The sequence below is a fragment of the Pipistrellus kuhlii genome, unplaced genomic scaffold (genome assembly GCF_014108245.1).
Source record: "Pipistrellus kuhlii isolate mPipKuh1 unplaced genomic scaffold, mPipKuh1.p scaffold_m20_p_21, whole genome shotgun sequence".
NCBI classification, from domain to species: Eukaryota; Metazoa; Chordata; class Mammalia; order Chiroptera; family Vespertilionidae; genus Pipistrellus; species Pipistrellus kuhlii.
The window spans coordinates 1,221,799-1,229,252 of NW_023425520.1; positions in this window are offsets into that span (position 1 = coordinate 1,221,799).

The window sequence follows — 7,454 nt, forward strand, 5'->3', positions numbered from 1 at the left end:
AGCCCATCACAGCTTTTTAAATATTGGCCAAGGTGGTCCTTAGGGCTCCCTTTCCTAGACCATTTTTCCCAGTGTCAGACAAGAGGATTCCTGGACCCTTAGCCCCCACTCCTAGATCTCCCAACCTGGTCCTGCTAACAGTGACATTCTTCCTGTCTGAGGTCCTCTCATCAGGAGTGAAGGAGTGAGTTCCCCTCAGTGGCCACTGCTTGGGCTCCAGTGCCCTGAATGCCCCTCAGAAGGCTGAGTGCCCCTCAGAAGGCTGGGCTGTCACAGAGGGCTGGGCAGCTCAGTGAGTGGAGCAGCAAGCTCCAGGACGCACAGCAGGAACATGTACCCCACCTTGAACTGCCACACCACTGCGCCTCACACCACCCTGTCCTCCATACACAGTTAGGGTTCAGACCCCCAGGCACTCCGTCTACCCTCTTAAGCTCACCCGGACTCTGTAGCTGCCGAGATCTTTTGGTTTTGATGGTGCCTTCAGGGGACCTCTGATTGCAGCCGGACCCTCGCATCTGCCTCCCTTACCATTGGAGTTCCTTCAGGATAAGGAAAGTCACTGAAACCGGTTTGGCTCAGTGGATAGAGCATCAGCCTGTGAACTGAAAGGTCCCAGGTTCAATTCCGGTCAAGGGCATGTACCTTGGTTGCGGGCACATCCCCAATAGGGGGTGTGCAGGAGGCAGCTGATTGATGTTTCTCTCTCATGGATGTTTCTCTCTTTCTCTCTCCCTTCCTCTCTGTAAAAAATCAATAACATATATTTTTTAAAAAGATAAGGAAAGTCACTATCTCTATGCCAGGCCCTGCTGGCCCTAGGAGCACAGAGGTGAATAGGTACTTTGCCTGCCTTCATACAGCAAGCAAGACAATCCAGGGAGTGAACACTCTATGAAGGAGGCAAACAAGGAGACGCCCATGTGAAGGGATTCAGACTGGGTGGCTGAAATGCTGTTGCGCTATCCGGGGGCTGGGCTCTGTGCAGAAGGACGTAGCCATGATTTTGAAGCTTGGTTTTCTGGTTTTCTGGTGTATGTCAAGACTGGGATTCCCTCGGGTCTTGGTCTAGTCAAGCTTCTCCAAGTCTCATTGCCAAAATGGGAGATAAGCTAGCAGCAGCCCAGTGGTTAGCGGCAATGCTTATCACCATGGCAGTCTCAGGCAAGGACTCTCAGCAGCCCCATCTGTGAAACAGTGGTTAGGACTGGCCGGATCAGAGAGCACAGGGCAGAGGGATTTAACGAACAATCGCTGCCAGTGTGTAGCATCCCTCTTTACTCCTTCTTACCTCGTGTGCAGAACCAAAGAGAGGCCCCGGTGAAGGCCTTGGCCTGAGGCCCTACATTTGCTGACCCCTAACACGCCCCTCCAAGGAGAAGCCAGGGTCAGGGTGTACCTGACAGGGGGAACACTGGTCAGCTCACCAGCCACAGCTTCCTTGGCTCATCCTGCTCAGCCCAACTCGGACACAGGGGCTGGACAGAGAGGAGTCCAGGCACTGGGCCAGCCCCTCGATCGCCACAGGCATCTGCAGTGTGTTTCTCTGAAGGCTTTGGCACATCCTAGAATCTCCTGGATTTCTCAAAGCATTTTTCCCCAGTGTTTTTGAAATAATTTTAGACTTATAGAAAAAAGACAAAAATAACCGAGAATCTCTTTATATACTTCATTTAGCTGAGCATCTGTGTCATCGCATTAGTTAACTAAACCAGAAACTTCACACTGATACAACACTGGGAACTCATCTCCAGACCGAATTTGGATTTCCTGTTTCCCGCGTTTTGCCGTAGTGCTCCCATGCTGGCCCAGGCTCACGCTTCTGTCTCCATCTCTCATCTGTGACGGTTCTCAATCTTTCCTTGACCTTCTCATCTTTGCTGAGAACTTCTCAGCCTTTGTAGCTTCAGTGTGGTCTCTCCGATGTTTCCTCATTAGACTGAGGCTGTGTTTGGCAGGAATCCCATAGAAGTGATGTTGTGTTCTTCCCAATGCCCCCAACGTGCTTCTGTGGGATTTCCCCATTCACTTGGTTACCTGTGGAAATAAAGGAAGGCCTCCCAACTGAGAGCAGTCTGCTGTTCGGAGTTCCTTAGAGCCATGGAGCTAGCTGCCACCCTGCACTTGGCAGAGACTCAGGCAGGCAGGACAGAGGGGGCTTTGTGATGGAGAAAGGAAGGCTTAGGGTCCCTGTTGGAGCTGTTGGTATGAGGAAGTCTATGTGATTGGGTAGAGGTATATTTGGCGTTCTCTGGTTGGTCCTGAGTTGAAAGCAGGAACAAAAATTAGGGAGACTTCAATCACTGACCAAGTTACAACTGTTTTAGGCTGATTGCTGCAGGGATGTGGGTTGCTCCCTGGCTGGTTGCTACAGAGGTAGCGGGAGAAGTTCTACTGTCATGCATAGTCCTTTGTCCTTGTGTATGTTTTTCTTACCTGAAGGATGGAGTATTTTTGCATTTTTTTTGTTGCATTTTTTATTGAGATGTAATTGACTAACATTATGTTAATTTTAGGTATACAACATAATCATTTTATATTTGTGTATATTGAGAAATTATTACCGTAATAGATCTAGTTAAAATCCATCATTACACATAGGTACAGATTTTCTTTTCTTGTGCTGAAGGTATTTTTTAAATATTTTATTGATTTTTTACAAAGAGGAAGGGAGAGAGATAGAGATTTAGAAACATCGATGAGAGAGAAACATCAATCAGCTGCCTCCTGCACACTGCCCACTGGGGATGTATATGCCCTTGACGGGACTCGAACCTGGGACCCTTAAGTCCAAAGACCAACGCTCTATCCCTACTGAGCCAAACCGGTTTTGGCTCATGTAGTATTTTTACTCTCAAGTTTTTGAAGAGCCTCCATACTGTTTTCTCCATAGTGGCTACCCCAATTTACAACCTCACCCAACAGTGCACAAGGGTTTCATTTTCTCCACATCCTTATCTTTTTGATAATATCATCTAACAAGTGTGAAGTGATACCTCACTGTAGTCTTAATATATCCTCACCTGAGGATATGTTTTTATTGATTTTAGAGAGAGAGAAAGGGAGGGAGAGAGAGAAAAAAAATCAATCAGTTGCCTCCCCTATGAGCCCCTATTGGGATGGGACCACAACCTGCGTATGTGCCCTGGCCAGGAATGAAACCTGCAACCTTTTGGTGTATGGGACGACGATCCAACTAATTGAGCCACCTGGACAGGGTTGATATTTTTTCTATTTATTTGCCTATTAGTGATGTTGAGCACTTACTTTCTCATTATCTATTGCCCATTTGTATGTCTTCTTTGGGAAAATGACTATTCAGATCCTCTGCCCATTTTAAAATCAGATTGTGTTTTTGGTATTGGGTTGTATGAGTTAAAGTTGTTTTTTAGGAGCAAACATTTAAAGCTGGCTTAATGTAATGTTCCATTTTCCTCTGCCCAGATACCCTTAATAAAAACACATCTTTGAGCTTGTGGATGATTTGTTTTGAAAAAGCCAACTGTGGGTTTTGAAGCAAAACCAACTGTCTTGTGTTCCCTTCAAAATGATGCCTACAAGGTACCCTCTGGATTTCGCCTCTTCCTAAAAGTCCTGGCCAGGTGTGCAATTTCTTGTCATGGAGTAACCCTTGTCCCCAGGGCCCGGCTCCTCTCCCTCATGCTCTTCAGCCTCAGAGAACACAGGGTACTCGTGACCCCAAAGAGCATTTTTCTGCTGTGACAAGTGACACAAGAGGGCAATTCTGGGCCCAGTACCTCCGAGATCCCGGAGACCTCTCCCCATTCTGAAAGCTGCACCCTCATTCTAGAAGTTATTTTATGGTGCATACATATATTATATAATAAAAGCCTAATATGCAAGTCTCTGGTCATCAGGTCCGCCATTCAGTCAATCAGAGTGTAGTAATATGCTAATGATATGCTCGCTATGATGTGTATTGACCACCAGGGGACACGTGCTCTGACTGGTAGGTTAGCTTGCTGAGTGATACAGGCTGGACCCACCCTGGAGCCCTCCCACTGTCCCTCCCGGGCTGGCCAACCTCCTACATCCCTCCCTGGCCCCAATCATGCACCCAGTGGAGTCCCTCTGCCTGGCCTGCACCCTCTTGCAATCTGAAACCCCTCGGGGGATGTCAGAGAGCCAGTTTCGGCAGAACAGCCAGTCACTATGATGTGCACTGACCACTAGAGGGCAGGCAGTCAACGCAGGAGCTGCCCCTAGTGTTCAGTGCGCTCCTATAGGGAGCTGGGCTCAATGGCAGTGCTAAGGATGTCCAATTGTCAGCTTAGGCCTGCTCCCTACCTAAGCCATCAGTCGGATATCCCCTGAGGGCTCATGGACTGTGAGAGGGCACAGGCCAGGCTGAGGAACACCCCACCCCCCCGCATCCCTGAGTGCACGAATTTCGTGCACCGGGCCTCTAGTATTAATATATGATACAAAATATATAATGTTCAAAAACAAAATTCAACTTCAAATTTTAAAGATCTTATTGACTTTTTTCAGATTCAGGATTCAGGCAGCATCCCATCTAAAGAAGCCCCAATGAGCTGTTCAGTTTTATAGGCAGAAGGAGTGGGACAAGGAGGTTAATAGCAAAGAGTAGATTGTTTGTGGAAAGATCACCTTCCCTAAGGTGATCAAGCGGGGGTGTATCAAGCAGATAACCTCACTGGTGCTGACCAGGTGATTCCGGATTGCCTGGTTTAACATTCCACTCCTCAGAGAGGTTGAACCTGTAAGTTAGATATTAAGTCTTAGTTTGGTGATTTGAGACTTAGCACACGTGACTACATTTTGGGCCTGTTGTCTCCCTCTCTCTTTTTAAACAATAAAGTGATGCAGATTGCCTTTTTAATCACAGCCCATAGCACAGTAGTTTGAGTTTGCTGGTTGAGTCCCATTATTTTGACATAAATTTAGTTGGTTGTGATCAGCTTTATTGAAATTAAATAGAAGAGAGGAGAAGGGAAATGGCAGAGCAAATAGTACTTTTAAAAAGGTATCTATTACTTTCTGAAACTTCGTTTTCTTTAGGGAATGCATGCATGAGTGTATGGGACTATAAGTGAATGTATGATGTAAATATACTTCCTAGTTTAAAATATTTCTTAAAACAAATAACTGTTGTCCAGCCAGTGTTGCTCAGTGGTTGAATATCCACCTATGAACCAGGAGGTGACAGTTTGATTCCTAGTCAGAGCGCATGCCCGGGTTACATGCTCCATCTCCAGTAGGGGTTGTGCAGGAGACAACCAATCAGTGATTCTCTCTCATCCTTGATGTTTCTCTCCCTCTCTCCCTTCCTGTCTCTGAAATCAATAAAAATATATTTTCTAAAAAAAGAAGAAAAACATTTTTAAAAGAAATAACTGTTTAGCTAATAAACATGAAAAATATTTTTAAAAAGAAAGAAATTCAGTATTACTAGAGACAAGGGAAGAGACAAGGTATACTAGAAATAAAAGGACATTAAGAAACTTCCTCCCAGTTGCCTACCTTGGTGCAGAACCCTGGGCTCTTGCTCTGGAGGGGGGGAGGGTAGCAGGTCCTGCAGGGACTGAAGGAAGTCGCCATGGAAGCCGGTGGCTCTGGCATGTGGATTGCTTGTGCCAACTGACCATGTTCCAGGCCTCATCCTGGGCCACGTGGGCTGTTGGTCACTATTTAACCAACATGAGCTCTGGGTGATGCTCAAGGAGCCCGTGTTCTGGAGCACAGATGTAGCGGCCCAACCTGGAGGCTGGACACATGTAGAGAAGACCCAGCCAGGTAGCCCCATGCCAGCAGTCCGAGCGAGCGACCTGGTAACTGTTCTGAACATGGATCCTGTGCAGTAGGAGATACAGTTCAGTGAGGGGACCTCCCTAGGGTAGGTGCGCATGAATTCAGAATTATGTGGCCTCTTAGGGGGAGGGGGCTGGTGGAGAGCATGGAGGGGGTCCCTGATTGCCATAGGAGGGCTTTGACCACAGAAGAGAGCTGTGGAGGGGAGGGGAGTATCCACACATGACTGGTGTCCTCCCTCTGTTACTGAGTGAGTAGGCGTACAAGTTGACAATTATAAAAAGTCACAGGGAGCCCAGTTGGCATGGCTCAGTGATTGAGCATCAACCTATGTACCAGGAGGTCATGGTTTGATATTCCCGGTCAGGTCACATACCCGGGTTGGAAGCTTAATCCCCAGTGTGGGGTGTGCAGGAGGCAGCCAATCAGTGTTTCTCTCTCATCATTGATGTTTCTATCTCTCTCCCTCTCCCTTGCTCTCTAAAACCAATAAAAATATTTTTTAAATAAATAAATAAATAAATAAATAAAAAGTCACATGGACCCTTTTTTAAGAAGATGGTGCCAAAAGTGAAAAAGGAAGCCCCTCCCCTTCCCAAAGCCAAAGCCAGAGCAAAGGCTTTGAAGCCAAGAAAGCAGTGCGGAAAGGCGCCCACAGCCACACACAGAGATCAGCACGTCACCACCTTGTGAGAGCCAAAGACACTGAGGCTCCGAGGCAGCCCCAGTATCCTCAGAGGAGCGCACCCAGGAGAAACAAGCTTGCCCACTATGCCGTCATCAGTTTCCCCCCAACTGCTGAGTCAGCCGTGAAGAAGACAGAAGACAGCACTACACTTGTGTTCATTCTGTGCAGAAGCGCTGTGACATTGACGTGGTGAAGGTCAACATCCTGATCAGGCCTGATGGCGAGAAAAAGGCATATGTTCGACTGGCTCCTGACTGTGATGATGCTATGGATGTTGCCAACAAAATTAGGATTATCTGCATTGAGTCCAGCTGGCTAATTCTAAATATAAAAATTTTACACTGTAAAAATAAATAAATAAAAGTGATGGGAATGGCAACTACAGTATAGGGCAGTGGTCGGCAAACTGCGGCCCACATGCAGCTCTTTGGCCCCTTGAGTTTTTAGCAAAGGCCAGCTTAGGAGTACCCTATTTAAGTTAATAACAGTGCACCTACCTATATACCGGGTTTCCCCGAAAATAAGACATCCTCCGAAAATAAGACCTAGCGCATGGAAAGATAAGACATCCCCTGAAAATAAGACTAGCGCAACTTTGGGAGAAAAAAATTAATATAAGACACTGTGTTATTTTCGGGAAAACAGGGTAGTTTTAAAATTTTGGCTCTCAAAAGAAATTTCAATAATTGTACTTTGATATTTGGCTCTGTTGACTAATGAGTTTGCCGACTCATTAGTAAGTATAGGCTAAAAGGCAGGTGACTCAGAGGCCTGTTTGTGACAATCAAATAAAATACTCTTGTAAATGATTAAGCCATCAGTGGAGGGAACTGTGGCATTCTTTCCCTGCAGGGAGACAGACACCAGGTTAGGAATCACACTCAGTTCTTGCTTCAAGTGAAAGGGGCATGCGGCAGATGGGGAAGGCCCTTTCTCATCCGGTTTCATGCCCCCTCTTGTTCCGCAGGACCTG